The 19,771-nt window shown below is 27.7% G+C and overlaps 1 non-coding gene across 1 annotated transcript; it reads right to left on the bottom strand.

The window, feature by feature from the left end:
- Window positions 1-7,061: 7,061 nt before the first annotated feature.
- Window positions 7,062-7,168, bottom strand: LOC149516512 (small nucleolar RNA R71). The gene has a single exon (XR_016346013.1). It is a non-coding gene; the product is annotated as a small nucleolar RNA R71 (small nucleolar RNA).
- Between the last annotated feature and the right edge of the window lie 12,603 nt (window positions 7,169-19,771).

The raw sequence follows: 19,771 nt of genomic DNA, 5'->3' as shown, positions 1-19,771 counted from the left end.
GAAATGTCATTTAATGGTTAAAAAAAAGATAGTGCTAGGTCATAGGGTTTTTGTCACAGAGATTAAGATTGATAAAGCTAAGATCGAGGTGATAAAGAGATTGCCACCTCTAACTATAATTAAAGGTATTAGAAGTTTTCTTGGACATGCAAGATTTTAGAAGAGATTCTTTAAAGACTTTTCCAAGATTTCCAAACCCTTATGTAAATTGTTAGAGAAAGAGGTGAAGTTTAAATTTGACGATGATTACTTGCATGTTTTCTAAGTGCTTAAAAAGAAATTAGTTTTTGCTTCAATCATTATAACACCTATTTTTTTCTACCATTTGAGCTTATATGTGATGCAAGTAACTATACAACAGGAATTGTTCTAGGTCAGAGCATAGGAAATCAATTTCATTCCATATACTATGTAACTAAACTTTGAATGGTTCTTAGTTAAACTATGCGACTATTGAGAAAGAGCTATTAGCGGTTATATTTGCTTTTGATAAGTTTCGCTCTTATCTTTAGGCTCTAAAATCATAATTTACACTAATTATGCTGCAATTAGATATCTCATGACCAAAAAAGATGCAAAGCCTAGGTTTATTAGGTGGATTCTCCTCTTACATGAATTTGATTTGGAGAGTAAAGATAAGAAAAGATCAAAGAGCCACGTAGCTAACCATCTTTCTAGGTTAGACAATGGTAACATTGACAATGACTTAAGCATTAGTAAGACTTTTTTTGGTGAGTAGTTGATGACATTTCAACATGATACCTTGTCTTGGTATGCTGATTATGTCAATTTCATTATTGGTGAAGTATCTTCAGATTTGTCATTCCACCAAAAAAACATTTTTGCATGATGTTCGATATTATGTTTAGCATAAGCCTTATTTGATTAAGCAATGTAAGGATCACATTTTGAGGTGATGTGTCCTAGTAGATGAAGTTGATGATACACTAAGACATTATCATGCTTTTGATTATGGTAGACATTTTAGAGGTCAAAAAACTACAACTAAAGTGCTTCAATCAGGATTTTATTGGCCTATTCTATTTCAAGACATGCATTTATTTGTTTGTGATCGATGTTAGAGAGTTGCGAACATATCTAGGAGAATAAGATGCCCTTGAACTCGATTTTAAAGGTTGAGATCTTTAATGTATAAGTTATATACTTTATGAAACCTTTCATTTCTTCTTATTGGAACCACTATATTTTAATAGATGTGGATTATGTTTTAAAATAGGTAGAGGCAATAGCTTTGCCTACTAGTGATGCTAAGAGTACTTAAACATTTTAAGGAAGAATATATTTTCTAGATTTGGAACCCCTAGAGTCATCATTAGTGATAATAGATCCCATTTTTGTAATAAGATTTTTGATGCATTGGTAGCGAAATATGGGATCATTCATAAGGTTGCCACTACTTATCATCCATAATGTTAATGGTTAAGTAGAAGTGTCAAATAGGGAAATCAAGTTCATACATAAGAAAACTATGAATCCGAGTTGTAAAGATTGGTCTAAAAGATTACGTGATGCATCATGGGCATATAGGACCATCTTTAAGACTTCAATTAGAATGTCACCCTATCAGTTCATATATGAGAAAGCTTGTCATTTGCTAGTAGAGGTAGAATAGAAGGCATATTAGGCTATTAAGAATTTGAACTTTGATTTAAATGCTACAGGTGAGAAATGACTTTTACAGCTCCATGAGCTTGATGAGTTCCACTTGCATGTTTATGATAGTGCTCGATTTTTTAAGAAAAAGATGAAAAAGTGGCATGACAAGTGAATTTTGGATAGGAAATTTAAGCTTGATCAATAAATTTTGCTATTTAATTCTCGCTTAAAACTTTTTTTAGGGAAGCTTAAGTCAAGATGGATAGGCCCATTTGTGGTGACACAAGTTTTTCCCTATGGCACTGGAGATTATGGATAAGGTAAAAAAGGTTCCTTTTAAAGTGAATGGGCATAAATTGAAGCATTATTATGAAGGAAAGGTTGGGAAGTGATGGAAGTGATTCATTTTAGAGACTAATTCTCTTAAACACATAGTCTAGCCTTTTGACTTTAATGAAAACGCTTCTTGGTAGGTAACCCAAGTTTTATTTTTCATGCTATTTCTTTTTGTGCATGTTTTGTATATATGTGTGTGTATGTTTGCTTCCTTGTACATATTCAATTTTCCTTATTTGTACTTGTTCTTGTTTTCATTTGGTTATGATGTACATACTTATTCATTCACCTAGTGTTCAATAGGTTATGATTTCTCTTGTACATATTGATATAGTTCTTTGTATAATTGTTTTTATATTTCGTAGGTTGAATAAGAGTTTGAAATGAATGCACTAGTTTCAACCATAGTAAGAAGGGGACATTTAGCCATCATGCCTCTATGATGATGGGGGAGTTTTCTTGTTCTTCTATTTGTAAAATTTTTGAATTTTCCTTAAGCTTGCCTTAAAATTTGAGCTTAACATGTAGTAGATTAAATCTTTATTATACTTTCTTTGATTAGTTCTACATAAAGCCAATGATAGATGGTGATGGATAATGAATATTACTTTAGGAAAAGATTGAATGTGTGAATTATGAAATGATACTTAAGTCTAGTGAATTTTTCAATATTGTATTCATTTGTAAGTGATGTCTTAAACATGGAATTACATTTTTTATCTAATAGTCACTATGTGAGCATGAGATTGTTTTTGCAGTGGTCTTTAGAGTTATGTTTCATGATTCTAAAATTTGTTTTGATCATCTTGCAAGGCCAATTCCTAAAAGACACATGATTATAAGCCATTCTTAGATCATTTGAGCCTTTCAAGCCAACTTTGACATAATGTTTCCATAGTCACTCCATGTAAGCCTTATGATTCCTTTTCTTTGTTTTGAAATCCCATTACAAGCCCATAACCTTTATTTTGATATTTCCTATCTTTGTAGTCCCTTACCTATGTGCATTAAGATATTCATGTACATTTATGAGCTATGCATAATTAGGGTGGAAAGGTAGAGCTTGGAAAGTTTAGGAAATTGAAAAAAAAATCAAGTTAGCTTGCAAAAGAAAAAAATAATAAATAATAATAAACAATAAATAATAAACAAAAACAATAATTTGGTGAAAAAGCAAAAAAAGAAGAAGAAAAGAAAGAAAAATGGGCATAATCTAAGTATAAGGGTGATTCTTTATTCAAGGTTACCTTTCTTATCTTGAAAGCTCAACTATAGATGATCTTAGACATGTGATGCATTGTTAGGGTATTTGAGCTTAAATGACTTTTATCATATCTTGACCTTAGCCTTACGTTACTAGTTTAATAAAATCCTAAATGATCCATGGTTATGTGTTTATCTACATTAGTGGAGAAAGATATGATAAACAAACTTATGAAAAATGAGCATGGTTTATTGATCCTTGTTATTAAAGTTTCATATTTTGCATAACTTTACTAGATTTCATGTAAGTATGTGTGAGAGGTTCGTTTGCTTATGGGAATGAGCTTAGCCTAGATTGATTCGTGCATACTAGCATTTATTCATAATTTTACTTTAGTTATATTCATTGATTAAATCATAAGGCAATCATGTTGAATGGAGCACTAAGAATATAATATGATTCTTACTCAATCTTATTTTGCTTGAGGACAAGCATAAGCTTAAGTTTGGGGGTTTAATTGAAATTAAATTTTAGCTTTTTCATGCTTAATTTTAGTGCGATTTGACTTATATCTTAGCTTGTTCTTTGGCATTTTTTGGTAAAAATACTCCTAAATGCACATTATTCTTATGTGTAGATGCAATTAAAGAATAGAAGGAATATTAGTCAATTTTGATACAATTTGGAAGATTTTTTGTGCAAATTTATCCAAATGGCCTAAACTAGCTTTAATAGGTCATTTAACACTTAGGGAGTTTTCTTAACTTTTTTTGATTTTTTAGTCTTATTTTCATAGATTTTTCTCAATAAAATGTGTGATAAAAATATTTAATAAGTGTTGGAAATTTTTGCAGAAAAGAAAAAAAAATTGAAAGGGGTAAGACTATACATGGTGATGAACATGAATGGGCAGGTTGCAATAGCATGCAAGGCTGCCTAAGCTAAGAGATATGAAAGAAAGTGATTTGGAACTTTGGAGAAAAGTGATTTGGAACTTTGGAGAGAAATGATTGGTCATTATGTGGACGTGGGTGAGAAGCCATTACATGAGGAATTAGTACACAACCATGTATTAGATTGACCCAAGCATGCACTAGTAGTAAGCATGAAGCTTTGGATAATTTTAAGACTCAAGGTCCCTCCTCTCTGCCTATAAATAGGGGGAGAGGGCTAGACATTAGTAGCACTTAGCTTAGGTTTTAATTTTATGTTTTCTCTACATTTTAGTTTTCTATCCTATTCTTAGGTTTTCTTAGCTTCCAAATAACTATTTTCTAGATTTTTCCATTAAAAGTAACTACCAATTTACATGTTCTTATGTATTTTTGTGTGATCTTTTCATATCTTCTAATAAACTTTATAGTTTCAATCAATTTTTAGATCTTTTCATTTCATTTTATTTTTGAAACTATTTGTGAAATTGATCATATTGACATACAAGCACTTTTGCATGCAAACTATAGCAAAATCTTGTTAGTTTTTATTAAAATTATTTTTCACAAGTTCCTAATCCACATATCTTCAATATACATAAAATTTAGATTCAAACTTGTAATAGAGAATTCCAAATCAGAGATGGAAGGTTCGGATGGTGCAAAGACTAGGTGCCAGATGTGAATGTCCATTTTGGCATGGAACCTTTCTCCTTGTGGAATTCTGTTTGATCTCTCTTTCTCTTAGATCTATAGTTTTATTTTTTCCTTGATAAATTTGTATTGATTAGTTGAAATCAATTACTGTTTGGATCAAATATTTGAGAATACATCTTGTTTGATGCTCATCAGTGCACTATTGGAAGTTTAAGTTGTTAAGCTAATTTTTTTCATAAGTTTTATGATTTTTATGTTGATTCTTGCTAAATATTTGGCAATGAAGATTTTTAAACTCATCTAAAGATCTTTTGTAGTAGCTAATCATATTTTGAATTTTTTACAAAAGCTCATGTAATTCAATACTTGCGTTTACTGCAAACATTTTATGTTTAAGCATTACTTGACTATTTTCAATTTTTCTACTACATCTTAATTTTTCATTTTTATTCTTTATTTGTTATTACAAATTCCAATTAGTTTTAGGTTCATTTGTATAGCTTAGGTTCATTTTAAGCTATATTTTAATTTTTTGTTCATGCACATTTAATACATGTAGTAGCTGTAAAAATTTTCTATTCATGTGTGAGCTCAATATTGTTCATGTTATTTATTGCATTTTCAATCTTTAGTTAGTCCTTTAAATGTTCATTCGAATCCCATTTAAATTTAAGTTCATTTTTACAGTTTAGAAACTCAAACCATAAGGTGTGAATGTGCAAATCATGTATAAGTAAGTTCTATCATTGTTAAAGCATTTTCTTTGCAATTTCATTTCTATGTTTTAATTTTTCATATAAATCAATATTTAGTTCTTCATTTAGGATATATAAAGTTCTAGTGTTTCATCATTAGGAAGCAAGTCAACCTTGGTATGCAAGTCTCTTCTTTATTGCTTCTAGTATAATGTTTTACGATTTAGCTTTAATTTCATGCAAGCATTCTATTTTTTTTTTTAGCTTCTGTTTAATGCACTTCCTACTTCCCTAGTTCATATAGGTTTTCAACTTAATTTACTTTTTAGTTTAGGTTTACTTTCTTAGGTTTTATTTTCTTAGCCTTGTGTAAAAGTCAGTTTTGGTTCCATCAACAATTTTTAACTTTAATTTCATTATAAGTATCATTTAAATTTATATTAAGTATCATTTCTAAATTTCATGATTTTAGAATTTTAGGTAATATTTTCATGTAATTGTGTCATTGTCTTTCATACTTGCTTTGTGGCTTTGCATTTTATTACATGTTTTTGAAATTTTAGAATTAGTGGTACAAGATTTAGTTGTCAATTAGATTAGTTGTGGTAAAATTTTAATTGGAATTTCATTTGTTAATTTCTTTCATTGCATTCTATTTTCATAGTATTAACTCCAAATTTTTTAATTTGCTTTCTTACTTGATTTTAGTTGTTAATTTTGAAGGAATATTTTTTTCATAGTTATTGATTGACCGAACCAACTTTAAGTAAAATGTTGAGATAAAAGGTACTTAGACTAGGGATCTCTTTAGCCAATTCTCATGGGATCGACATCTAAACTTTTATAGTCTTTATTATTACTTGACAGTTTATGCATTTGTAAGATTTACCCAATCAAGTTTTTGGTGCCATTTCCAAGGATTAGGTGTAAAGATATTAGGCTAATATCATCTTTCACCATACTCTTCTAGAGATTGGTTTCCTTTTAATATGCATACCTTAGGCTAGAAATTATATTTGTTTCAAGTTCAGGTGTATATATCATAGGATCTTTTGTTGTTCATTTTTTAAGTGTATATACTTAGAGTTTCATTTTCAGAGTGGTTTTTTACATCCAGTGTTCTTATGGCCAATGTATGCTCTCAGTTAGGAATCATGAACTGATCCTTCTAAATCTTAAGCTTGAAGCTACCTGTAGAAGAATTAGAAAGGAAAGACAAATCAATCCAACCAATACCATGGTTGAGTAGGACACTAGAGCCCTTAAGGATTATGTTGTGCCCGATCTTCATGGTTTTAAGCCTAACATTAAGAGGCTGCCATCCAAGTCAATAATTTTGAGATTAAACCTGCAATCATCCAGATGATACAAAAGTTGGTGTAATTTAGTAGTCATTCGAGTGAGGATTCAAGCACTCATCTTTGGGATTTCTTAACGATATGTGACACATTTAAACATAATGGTGTTACTAAGAATGCCATTAAGCTTAGGTTATTTCCATTTTCCCTTAGAGATAGAGCCAATAGTTGGTTAGCCTCGATGCCATAAGATTTCATTACTACTTGGGATGATTTAGTGCAAAAGTTCATGATTAAATTTTTTTCTCTGGCCAAGATTGCCAAGCTTTGGAATAAAATTACTACATTTTCCCAACATGACTTGAAGACCTTGTACGAGGCATAAAAGCAATACAAGGAGCTCCTAAGCCTATGTCCAAACCATAGACTATCGAAATGACTAGAAATCCAGATATTTTATAATGGGTTAGTGCCTAATCTAGGACTTTCTTAGAGGCTACTTCAAAGGTACTTTGATGAATAAGACTTTTGACATAGCTTATGATCTTATTAAAAATATGGCAATTAATAATTGTTAGTGGTCTAATGTGAGACAACATTCTAGGAAAGTTTCAAAGATGTACAAGCTTAGTAAGCTTACAGCACTTAGTGTTAAGGTAGAGTCTCTAGCCAAATTTGTAGTCTGTACATTGTAAAGTTACATACTTGGAGCCAAGTCCTAGTCATGCTAGGTTTACTTATACTTATAGTTTCATAGCTATGTATGAGTTATGAGAGATAGGACACCTGAGGGAGTCAATATTGAGTACTCACTCAAAGTCAATTTCATTTGTAGGATACAACTTGAGGCAACTAAAAACCCCTATTCTTCTACATACAACCTAGGTTAGAGGAATAATATTGTTTTATCTTGGAATTAGCAATAAAACCAGTATCTCACATCTTTTTGGCCTAGTAAGACACCATTACCTCTAGTACCACCACCATCACCACCATAGGATGTTTAGTTTTCTAAACCACCTCACCCACTTGGCTCCTAGCAGCCACTTTATCAGTAGTAGTCTTCACGATAGCACTACATGCCTTCATCTAAAAAAGAAAACCTCAATTGAGGATCTTTTAAGTTTTTTTATTAAGGTTCAGACCTTATTTATGCAAATCTAGAATACTATGTTTCAAAACTAGTCTACATCCATAAAGAACTTAAAGATCTAGATTAGTTAGCTAGCTACCTTTTGAGTACCCGACCCCAGGGCACCTTACCCAATAACACAGAGGTCAACCCTAGGAGGGAAGGGAATGAGCATTGCAAAGCAATTACAATTAAGAGTGGGAAATAGTTAGCAAGTGGCCAAGGTTAGATAGGTTCTCAGCATGAGGCAGATGAAGAGTTTGATAATGATGAGCGTGATAGAAAATTAGTTCATGATAAGGAGAAAGGCAAGAAAAAGGAAGAGGGTGTAGTCCTTATTTATACCCAATTACAACTGACACCATCCTCTAGTACTTTATCTAGTTGATCTAGGCCTGCTCCTTTTAGAGTTAAGCCATTTAGGCGTTATTTTCCTTCCCCTTAGTAGTTTTAAAAGTAAAAATAAGAGAAGCAATTCTCTAAATTTCTTGAGGTGTTTAAGAAGTTGTACATTAATATCCTATTTGTAGATGCACTTGAATGATGTCTACCTATGCAAAATTTATGAAGGACATTATTTCTCATAAGGGGAGCCTTGAAGACTATGAGACAGTTGCACTCACCAGTAAGTGTAAATCAGTAATTCAGAAAGGACTACCTATTAAGCTTCAAGATCCTAGTAGCTTTACCATTCCTTGTACCATAGGTAATATATCCTTTAACAGAGCTTTGTATGACCTAGCTTTACCATTCATTCGCATGTTCATTATTTGTTAGTTAATTGTTGCACATCCTTTTTCTGTTTTTATGGAAAATGTTATTTCAAAAAAAATGTATTTTAAAATAAAACTAGAGTAACATTTTGAGGGAATAATTCTTGGTGCTCTGCTTAGATATTGGGGAATCACCAATAATTATCATCTGCTAAAAACGTTAATATCATTTTAAAAGGAATGTTGTGATAAATCTTAGGCAAAAATAATTATCCTTAAATTATGCCTAGATGTTGTAAAATTTTAAAGTAATTCTTTAACCTAAAGATCTTCACAATATTCCTAAGTAAAGATTTTTAACAAAATTGATTTTCCTTTTTAAAAGTGAAGGGAACTATTATTAAATTTCAAACTAGAACCGTTTTTATCCAAAACCAAAGATAATGTATAATTAATTAGATATCATTTTTGAATGGATGCTATAGGGTTATTAATTCTTCTCCACATGTAACCGACTCTCGAACCCCACTTTATTTTTATAAACCAAAATTATCTTTTTGATAAGTGATTGATGATCTGCAAGTGGACTGAATCGTAGCAAGTAGTAATATAAATACCATTCTCACAGAGATTGAAAATAGAAAAATCAAGCACCAAAATTGTATACTCTTAAGCCTATACTTAGAAAAATCAATTAAAAGAAATGAAAACTGAACTAATAAAACCCTAAAAACATAAACCAAAACTAAAATAATGCAAACAGGAATCAGTTAACCCAAATCTAACAAAATCGAAACTAATAAAACAATAGAAAGTAAAACCGAAACTAATATAACATATAATTAACTAAAATCAAAATAACATCAACAATAAATGCATGAACTGAATGTAATTAAATAAACAAGCATGCAATATAAATCAAATTAAAAAGAACCAAATGATATAATAACCAAGAATGCAAAATCTAAGCAAATCCTAATCAAACAATCATGCCAACCATGCAATACATGTAAACCAAAACCCTAAACAACTTTTAAAACATGCAATAGACTTAAATTCATTAAAAAACATGCAATTAAACCATATTACACTAAAACATAATTTAAATCAATCAATATATAAAACCCTAAATTATTAAAACCCTAAACTTTTTAATATGAAACCCTAATGAAATGCTAAACCAATTTTTATTAAACCCTAACTATCAAATGAAATTATAATCTAATTCAACAAGATTTAAGTAATAACTAATAATAGAAACTTGATTTAACTAACAACTATAGCAACCTAATCAAAACATGCAAGAAATCATGCAAAGAAAACAAGATTGAAATCTAAACATGCAACCATAAAACAAAACAAGAAAATTGATTTCAATAAAGCATTAAACAAGATAGTTGAATCTTTAGATCAAGATTAACATGCAATTAAACCAATTAAATGCCAAATAGCATTAACCAAATACCAATTAAACAAGATCAAATTGAAAATTTGCAACTATAATGTCAAAAACCCTAAACTAAATTAAAAAACCAATAATTAAACCAAAAAACAACAAAATTGAATGAAACAAAAGCATAAAACTGAATTTAAATTACTTAAAAACTTAAAAAGAAAGTGCATAAATAAATCTTGAAAACCAGAAAATTAAAAAACCATAGATCTTGAAAATTAGAGTTTGAAAGCTTAAGAAAAACTACAGAACAAGAAAGCTTAAAAAGAAAGCTAAAGATCTTATAAATCTAATCTATCACCTGAACCCTTTACACCCTTTTTTTTTTCTAAAAGAATATGATGTATTTATAGGTAAAAGAAACCCTAGAGTATTCGGCCAAAAAGGCACTTTCTTTAATCCAAGAATGCTTCTTTGATTAAACTTCAACAAAGACTCTTAAAAGAAAGCTTTTAGATCTTTACCACACCATATCTTATCATGTAGCAACTCTTCCATACCATACATAAACTTACCAAAAATAGAATCTTGCCAAATCAAAAAAGCATATTTTTAACCAAATCAAGAATCTTCCTAAAAGTTGCATCAATTGCATTTGATCTTGATCTTGTTCTTGATCTTCTCTTTCATACCTTGGCTTGAATTCTTGAAGGAAAATTAGAAATTAATTTCATCCAAAAAGTTTTTTTAATAATCATACAAGTTGTATTTATAAATCCATGCATATCCTACTACAAGTAGAATTAGGAATGTTTCCTTACTAAGAAAATAAATCTAACTCCAAATAGGAAAAGAAAATAGAATTGCCACCTCATCATGCCAAATCATATGCCTTAATCATTAAGAAAAATTTTTATGTCATGTCATCCTATAATAATCTCATATATGTGCACCTACATAAGCTATGATGGACTTATAATCATGTGAAAGTACAATTCTACCTTTATTCTTTGTTGAAATTTATTCTTCAATTTTTGCAAAAATTTTCATCTTCTTTCTTCAAGATTAATCTTTTCATCTCCATTAGACTCCATAAAGTCAATCTCAAACTTTTTTCCCAATTCTTGAACTTCAAGATTTCCAAGAAAATTAAAAACTTCCAATAACATCTCAACTATCCATAATATGATAAAAAATCATCAATAATCTTCAAGAATCTTTAAGAATTACCAAGAATCATTATTTTCTTGAAGAAAACTTGTAAAATAGAAAATTCAACCATTTAGGAGTAAAAAGAATATTGTTTTACTAAGAATCAAGCAAAAATGAACCTTTAAAACACTAGAAATAACTTTATAAAATGGAGTTATCAATAACCTTTAACCTTGTTTTATTGTTTTATTAAAAAGTAAACTTTTTAGGTGGCTAATCACACCTTAATAAAAAAGATTGGTGTTAACTCCCATTATTTTAAAACTTTTTAAAATGTTTTGTCTAGTGGTCCTCAAAATCGTTATGACACTAATGGGTTCAATTTTTTGTTTTGTAGGAAATCTAGGATGAAAGAATGAATCTTGTTGAATCTTGATGAAATATTGATAATTCTTGATGCATTAGAATGAATTTTGGAATGTTCTTGACATATTTTTGGTAATTCTTGGTTTTCATGAAAATCTTAGAAAGAAAGAATGAAAAATTGTCTAAGATTGGTTTTATCGAACTTAAAGGAGTTTAAATTGTTGAATCTTGTTGAAAATTGGGAAAATTCGTACAAGAATCAAGCTAGAAATGTTCAACACTAATGGAGAGTATAATTGTAATTTTAAGTGAATGCAAGTCCATGATAGTTTACTTCGGTGCACTTGCATAAAATTACCAATGAATGACATGGCAATAAATCTTTTCTTATTGGTTAAGAAAGATGACTTGAAGGCTTATGTGGCATAATAAGGTGGCAATTTAGTTCACATTGAAAAAGACTAAGCAACCTTTGATTTTTCCTACTTGGATTTGGAATTCCTATTTCTATTTGGAGTAGGATTTGCATAATATATAAAAAAGCATTGATAGGGGTGACAAAGCAAACCTTTTATTAGAGGAAAACTTAGAATTTCTCCAAGAAAAAAAGCCAAGTCATGGAAAGCAAGAAGAAGTGCAAGATCATGCAATTTCAAGTTTCTTTCTAGACGGTTTGCACACTTTAAAATTGAACCAAGATTCTACCCTTAAATGATTTGGGTTTTCTTTTCTATTCTTCTTTTCAATAAGTTGTTACATGTAAAGAAAAGAAGAGTATAGAAGATTTTTATGGTCTAGAAGACAAGATAAGATCTATGAAAGTTCTTTTTGAAGAGTTTTATTTCAATTCAACTATAGAAGCATTCTTTGATTAAAGAATTGTATTTCAACCAAACCTATGTACTGCTAAAAGAAAGTCCATTCTAGCCAAATCTTTCTTGGAGTCTTGGTCTATAACTACCTTATCTAGATCTTAGGAAAAAGGTGTAAATAGTTAGGGTGACAAACCAATCCATAGCTTTTTTATTCTAGTTTTCATTTTAAGCTTTCTTGATTCTTTTAATTTTTTGTTCTTTCAATTTTAGTTTATACAACCTTCTCTCTAAAGTTTTCAATTCAATAAAGTTCTATTTCAGTATATTTCAATTCGGTTTCAAGTAGATTTAAATTCTAGTTTGTTATTGTTATTAAATCAATTTCAGTTTTATTGCTTATTGATTTCTAGTTCTTGCGTTATTAGTTTTTACTTAGTTAACTTGCGATCTTGCTTAATTTTGGCATAATAAGTTGTGGTTTAGCTATTGTTTCATATTATTCTTCTAATTGCATGTTTAATTTTAGTTAAAGCATTCGGTTATTGTTTTAAAGTTTAAAGATTGATTTATGTTTGCATTTCTAAAGTTTAAAGATTGATTTATGTTTGCATGATTTGCATGTTTAGGGTTTTAATTAGTAGAGTTGCATGATTTATTGCTTTAAAGATTGATTTACGTTTGCATTTCTAAAGTTTAAAGATTGATTTATGTTTGCATGATTTGCATGTTTAAGGTTTTAATTAGTTGAGTTGCATGATTTATTGCATGAAAGATTTGGTTTACATATGTTAATCTTAAAACAATTTCTATTCTTAATTAGTTGGTTAATTTTAATTTGAATTCTTGCATCTTTAATCTTAATTACATTCAATTACGGCTAGTTTAGGTCAATTGCATCTATTGCATGTGCATAGGGTTAATTTAAGTTCCATTCAGTTTAATTTGCATGCTTTAGGTTAATCTAGATTTACTTTGTTGCATGTTAGATTTAATTTCATGTTTTTAGGTTAATTTCAATTCATTCTAGTTTATTGCATGTTTAAAAGTTAATTAGGGTTAGTTAAAGTTTAATCACTTGCTGTTTCAATTCAGTTTATACTTAATTGGTTTATATTGGTTTTGGTTTTTGCTAATTTGATTAGGTTTGCTTGTTTAAGCATATTTGCATACTTAGAGTTAATTGTATTCGTTAATTGCATGATAATTGATTTACTCTAGATATAATCACTTTTAGTTTGTTTCATTAGGGTTAACTTGCTTTTGGTTCTATTAATTGAATGTTCTTTAGTTTTAGTTTTGTTTAATTGCATTTTAATTCTTTTCAGTTTACATTAATTTAGGTTAAGTTTATAAATATTGCATGCTTTAAAGTTTAATTTGCATAATTTATATTATGTTTTTGCATATTTTATTGAATTTTCAAAGTATAAGTAAGGGTGAGACAATTTCGGTACTTGTTACTCTTATATTTACAATCTCCTTGGGAATGATCTTTATTTACTACTTGTACGATTCTGTGCGCTTGCTTAAACATGTAATAAACTGGAGTAAATAAACACCATACAAACAATAAATAAAAATCATTCCCATGAAGATTATAAATATAAGAGTAACAAGTGTCAAATTGTCTCACCCTTACTTATACTTGAAAAATTCAATAAAATATGTAAAAATAGAATATAAACTATGCAAATTAAACTTAAATAAATCATGCCAACATAAATAAATCTTTAAACTTTAGAATAATAACCGAATGCTTTAACTAAAAATTAAACATGCAATTAGAAGAATAATATGAAATAATATCTAAACTACAACTTATTATGCCAAAATTAAGCAAGATCACAAGTTAAACTAAGCAAGAACAAATAACGAAAGAACTAGAAATCAAAAAACAATAAAATCGAAAATGATTTAATAACAATAATAAACTAGAATTTAAATATACTTGAAACTGAATTGAAATATATTCAATGAAAACTTTATTGAATTGAAAACTTTAAAAAGAAGGTTGCATCAATTGAAATTGAAATAACAAAAAATTTTAAAAATCAGGAAAGCTTAAAAAGAAAACTAGAATAAGAAAACTATGGATTGGCCTGTCACCCTAACTATTTACACCATTTTCCTAAGATCTAAACAAGGTATTTATAGCCCAAGACTCCTAGATAAGTTCAATTGGAATGGACTTTCTTTTAGTAGCACATAGGTTCAATTTAAATACAATTCTTGAATCAAAAAATGCTTCTCTAGTTGAATTGAAATAAAACTCTTCAAAAAGAACTCTTCTAGATCATATCTTATCTTTTATATCATAAAAATTTTTTATACTATTATTTTCTTCACATGCAACAACTTCTTGAATAAAAGAATAGAAAAGAAAATCGAAATCCTTCAAAGGTAAAATCTTGGTTCGGTTTTAAAATGTGCAAACCTTCTAAAAAAACCCTTGATATTGCATGATCTTGCACTTCTTTTTGCTTTCCACAACTTGGCCTTCTTTCTTGGAAAAATTCTAAAGTTTTCCTTCAACAAAAAGACTTACTTTGCCACCCTTATCAATGCTCTTTTATATCTCATGCAAATCCTACTCCAAATAGAAATAGGATTTCAATTCCAAGTAGAAAAAATCAAAGGTTGTTTAGTCTTTTCAAAATAAATTGAATAACCACCTCATCATGCCACATAAGCCTCCAAGTCATCTTTCTTATCTAATAAAAAATGACTTGCTGCTATATCATCCATTAGTAATCTCATAAGCTACCATGGATTTGCATCTACTTAAAATTACATTTCTACCCCCCATTATTGCCGAGCATGCCTAGCTTTAATCTTTCATGAATTTTCTAAATTTTTCATCAAGATTCAACAATTTCAACTCCTCTAAATTTGATAAAACCAATTTTAAACAACTTTTCACTCTTTCTTTCCAAGATTTCCAAATAAACCAAGAATTACCAAGAACATATCAAGAACATTCCAAGATTCACTCCAATGCATCAAGAATCATCCAAGATTGATCAAATTATCATGATTCAACAAGATTCATTCTTTCATCCAAGATTTCATACAAAACAAAAAATTAAACCCATTAGAAGTAAACAAAAAAAAAACATTATTATGCTAAGAACTAAGCAAAAATTAATCAATTAAGCACTAGAAATAACTTTATTTGATAGAGTTATCAAAATCCCAAACTTGAACTTTTTGCCTATCCTCAAGCAAACTAAAGCCAAACTAAATGGAGAAACATGTTAGATATCATAATACATACTTTCAATAATCAAATTTTCATAAATTCCTTAAAAATTACAAAATGAATATAACTTAGAGAAAATTATAAGCATAGATTAAACTTAAGAATCATTCAATAACATGCATCCCTTCTAGTTACAAATTTTCATATGTGTGTGAGTAATCTATCTCACATTAATGCAAGATATTCAACTAAAATTAAGCATACATTTTTTAACCAAAATTTTTTAAAGAAATAGTTCTTTTGCAATTTGGACTAATTTCTTATGAAACAAACCTCTAATATGCAATTTAAGAAGAAAAATAAGTGAAAATAGAATTTGGTAGTGTTTGGGGATAAATTATTTCAAATGATTTTGAATTCTCATGAAGTAAAAAAAAAGGCTTTGAAACACAAAAGAGGAACAATTGTTCAACACATAATCAACAACAACCTATAATAATCCAGCCTTTAACACAATACAAAAAAAAAAAAGCAAGGAAGCAAATCAACGAGAAAATTAAAAGATAGATTTTCTTTGGTCTAGGAGTAGTTGGTGTTAGCGTTTTTTTCACTAAGATTGAGAGGAGTTCGATGGGAAAAAGCTATCAGGTTTGGCCAGATTTTAATGCTTTTTTATTCCTTCAAATAGCGTTTGAGGAAAAATTATTGGTGATTTTTTTAGTTTTTTAAGTGATGGAGGAACGAAAAAATAAGGATTGTTTAGGGTGAATTTTCAAGCTCAAATTTGTGAAGCTCCTATGTTGTTTTGAAGAATCAAACCTCAAAAAGTGAAATAAGAGACTGAAAGAATATTTTTGACAATTTTTAGAGCTTTTTAACATAGATGATTGATGGAAGCATGGCAGCAATGACAAAGGAAGTAATTGGATTATGAAAATTTGAAGGCCCTAGCCGCCATTGTTTTTAAGTTCGTCTAGAGAGAAATGTGAAAAAACTTTGAATAAAGAAAAAACACATGTGAAAATATGAAAAAGGGCTAATTTTAGTATTTAAGGAAAACGAAATCAACATCATTTAGCTAAGGGGGATCCATATGTTTTACCACAATCCAATTGATCTAAATGTTGTTGACCCATGCCCAACCTAATTTATGAAGTTGTTAACCATCATTGATTATTGACTAGGCGTTGATAATTGACTAAGGGCATTTTTGGTTTTTTTTCATTTTTTTGGTATATTTTTCTTATTTTTATTTTTAAAATTATTTATTGTATTTTTATGAGAAATATTTTTAAATTTGTGTGGAAAATAAAATGTTTTGGTTTGAAATTTATTTAAAATAAAATTTGAAAATGTCATGAAAAAGTTGAAACATCAATCTTTCCTTGAAATAAATTGTTTTGAAAATTAAGGAAAGAGTCGAAATATCAATCCTTCTTTGAAATAAAAAAAATGTTTTGAAAATTAAGGAAAAAGTTGAAATATAAATTTTTCCCAAAGTTGTGAAAAATAAAAGTTTTAAATCTTCTAACAATGAAATTAGTAGAAAGTTGCAATAGCAATTTTTATATGAATTTTTAGGTGAAAAAATATTCTTAAATTTCTACCAAAATATTGGAGAAATTCAAGAAGACTTTCTAATATAAAGATTCTAAGTAAAATATGAAGTTTTATAAAAGTTTTAAATTCAAGGATGTAGCCTTTTCAAGAGAAAAAAAATTTTTTTTTAACTCTTAAAGTAAGGAAATATTCTTAAAGTTCTATCAAAATATTGGAGTCATTTAAAAATAATTTACAATACATAAATTATTTTGAGATTTTTAAGACTTAATAGATAATATGAAATTAACCGATACTATCTTTTTGATAGATGTTGTATGGGAGTTATAACCTTCCCATACATAATCGTACTTCCTAACTTAATTTTGTTCTATGGATCAAAACCTATTCTTTTTAAGGAAAGTCAAGTTTAGGATTTCTTTAAAGAGAATAAATTAAATTAGGTGACCAATCACACCTAAATAAAAAATATTAGTGGCGACTCCTAGTTAATGTCTAGTGATAAGTTTACTGACTTGTATGTTATGACACTTAATTCTCTATCTTATACCTACAATAACACACACAAAACCTAACTTCGAAAAACAACATTCATTAATTTGCTTTTTTATTTTTTTCTTTCCTGACTTCGTGTCTTCTTATTCTTCCATTCTTATTTAAAATCTTCAACTTCTTTATGATGGGAAATGAAAGAAACGGATTAAAAAACCTTTTACCTTTTTGCAAACACAATTCAACATGTAATATGAATTTCCCACTTGCTTTGGGTCTTCCCATTCTCCCATTTTTGCCCAAAATCTATAATTTCTCTATTATGGCTTATGGGAATAAAAAAAGCACATTAAAAAACCTCTTATCTCTTTGTAACAATTAAGCCTCTAATCTTAATTTTTCACTCCTTGCATTATTACCTTTGGCTAATTCCCCAATCTGTGTCCTTTATCTTTTCCTATTTCTTCTTTTTTCATCGTTTGAAATACATAGTTAATAATATTTTGAATCTAAAGGAAAAACACTAATCTTATACTTTGCCAAAAATTAAAATTTAATCCTTATAGTGTAACTCATAAAAATTTAGTTCTCATACTATTTTTATTTAATAATTTTAGTCTAATTATTAACTTCATCAATTGTTTACTATTAAAAATATTGACGTGGACGTTGGCTTGATAACATAGGTGTTAACTTTGCTAAGTGGCATTCACTTTATAGCAGTGGCAACTTAGATGGATGAAATCAGTTGTCAAAAAATAAAATGGTCACTATACTAATGCGAAATTTAAACTTTACTCTCTTTAATATAATTCTATAAAAATTTTGTTTTCCAATAAATTAAATCTGATAATGTTGGTCTACTTATTAATAAAAATAATTTTTTACCCTTTTTTAAAAATAATATTTTAATTTTTGAAAAGTAAATCAATATTTTGAATTTTTTAAAATTTTTTCATGTTTTAAAATATTAAGTTTAATATTAAAAGTATTTTAATCTTTTAAAAAACCTATTTTTTGAATTTTTTAAAATCAAATTTTACTTTTTAAAAAATTCCAATTTTTGACTTTTTAGAAATTTTTTAGATTTTTAAATATTAAATTTAAAATTTTCAATATTTTATTTTTAAAATTTTATTTTTTGAAAGTTTTTGTATTTTTAAAATTTTGGCATTTTTATTTAAAAAATATTTAATTTATTATTTTTTAATTCTTTGTAATTTTTATAAAATTTTCTACATTTTTTTAATTTTATGTTTTTCATAAAGCTTTTATATTTTTTATGTTTTTAAAACGAATTTATAAATTTTAAAAAAAATTTACACATTATTTTGTTTTATTCAATGAAGAATAAATTAGAACCAAAGGTTTTCATGTTTTACTATTGCTCTGTTTTATTTTAAATTTTTATAATTTTTTTCACCTAAAATATACCGAAATAGAACAAATTTTAAATACCTATATCTTCTTTTTTTTCAGATACTTGTGTCTTCTTAATAATTTATTTGTTATTTTGCTCATTTAAATATTTAAAAAATACAAAAAACTTGTAAAAAAAATTTTAAAAATATATAGAGAATTTTATAAAAAATATAAAAATTAAAAACAAAAAATTTAAATATTTTGATTAAATAAAATAAAAAGAAAATTTTTTTAAAAATAATTTTATTTAAAAAATAAAATAATGAAAAATGCAAATTTAATATTTTCAAAATAACTAAAAATTAAAAAAATCAAAATATTGAATTTTTGGAAATATAAATTTTGATTTTAAAAAATTGAAACTATGATTTTTTTAAAAATTAAAAAATTATTAAATTTAATAATTCAAAAATATAGAAAAATTCTTTAAGAAATTTGAAATATAGATTACTTAAAAAAAATTAAAACTTGATTTTGAAAGTAAAAAATATGATTTTTATTAGTAATTGGACTAAAATTCTTATATTTAACTTGTTTAGGGATAAAACTTTTATGAAATTATATTATATAGACTAAAATTTAAATTTTATGAATATATGAACCATTTGGATAATTCAACAATTGATTTATCCATGTAAATTGCTACATCATTAAAATCAACACAATATCAGCAAAGTAAACGTCTACAGCATCAAGTCAATAATTATGTTAGCATTTTTATTGAAAAAAATAATGAAATTAGTGATTAGACTAAAATTATCAACTAAAAATAATATAAGAATTAAATT

This window comes from Durio zibethinus, chromosome 10, assembly GCF_047325235.1.
Source record: "Durio zibethinus cultivar Kanyao isolate XHJ-2024 chromosome 10, ASM4732523v1, whole genome shotgun sequence".
Classification (NCBI taxonomy): domain Eukaryota; kingdom Viridiplantae; phylum Streptophyta; class Magnoliopsida; order Malvales; family Malvaceae; genus Durio; species Durio zibethinus.
This window is presented reverse-complemented; position numbering and strand designations above follow the sequence as displayed.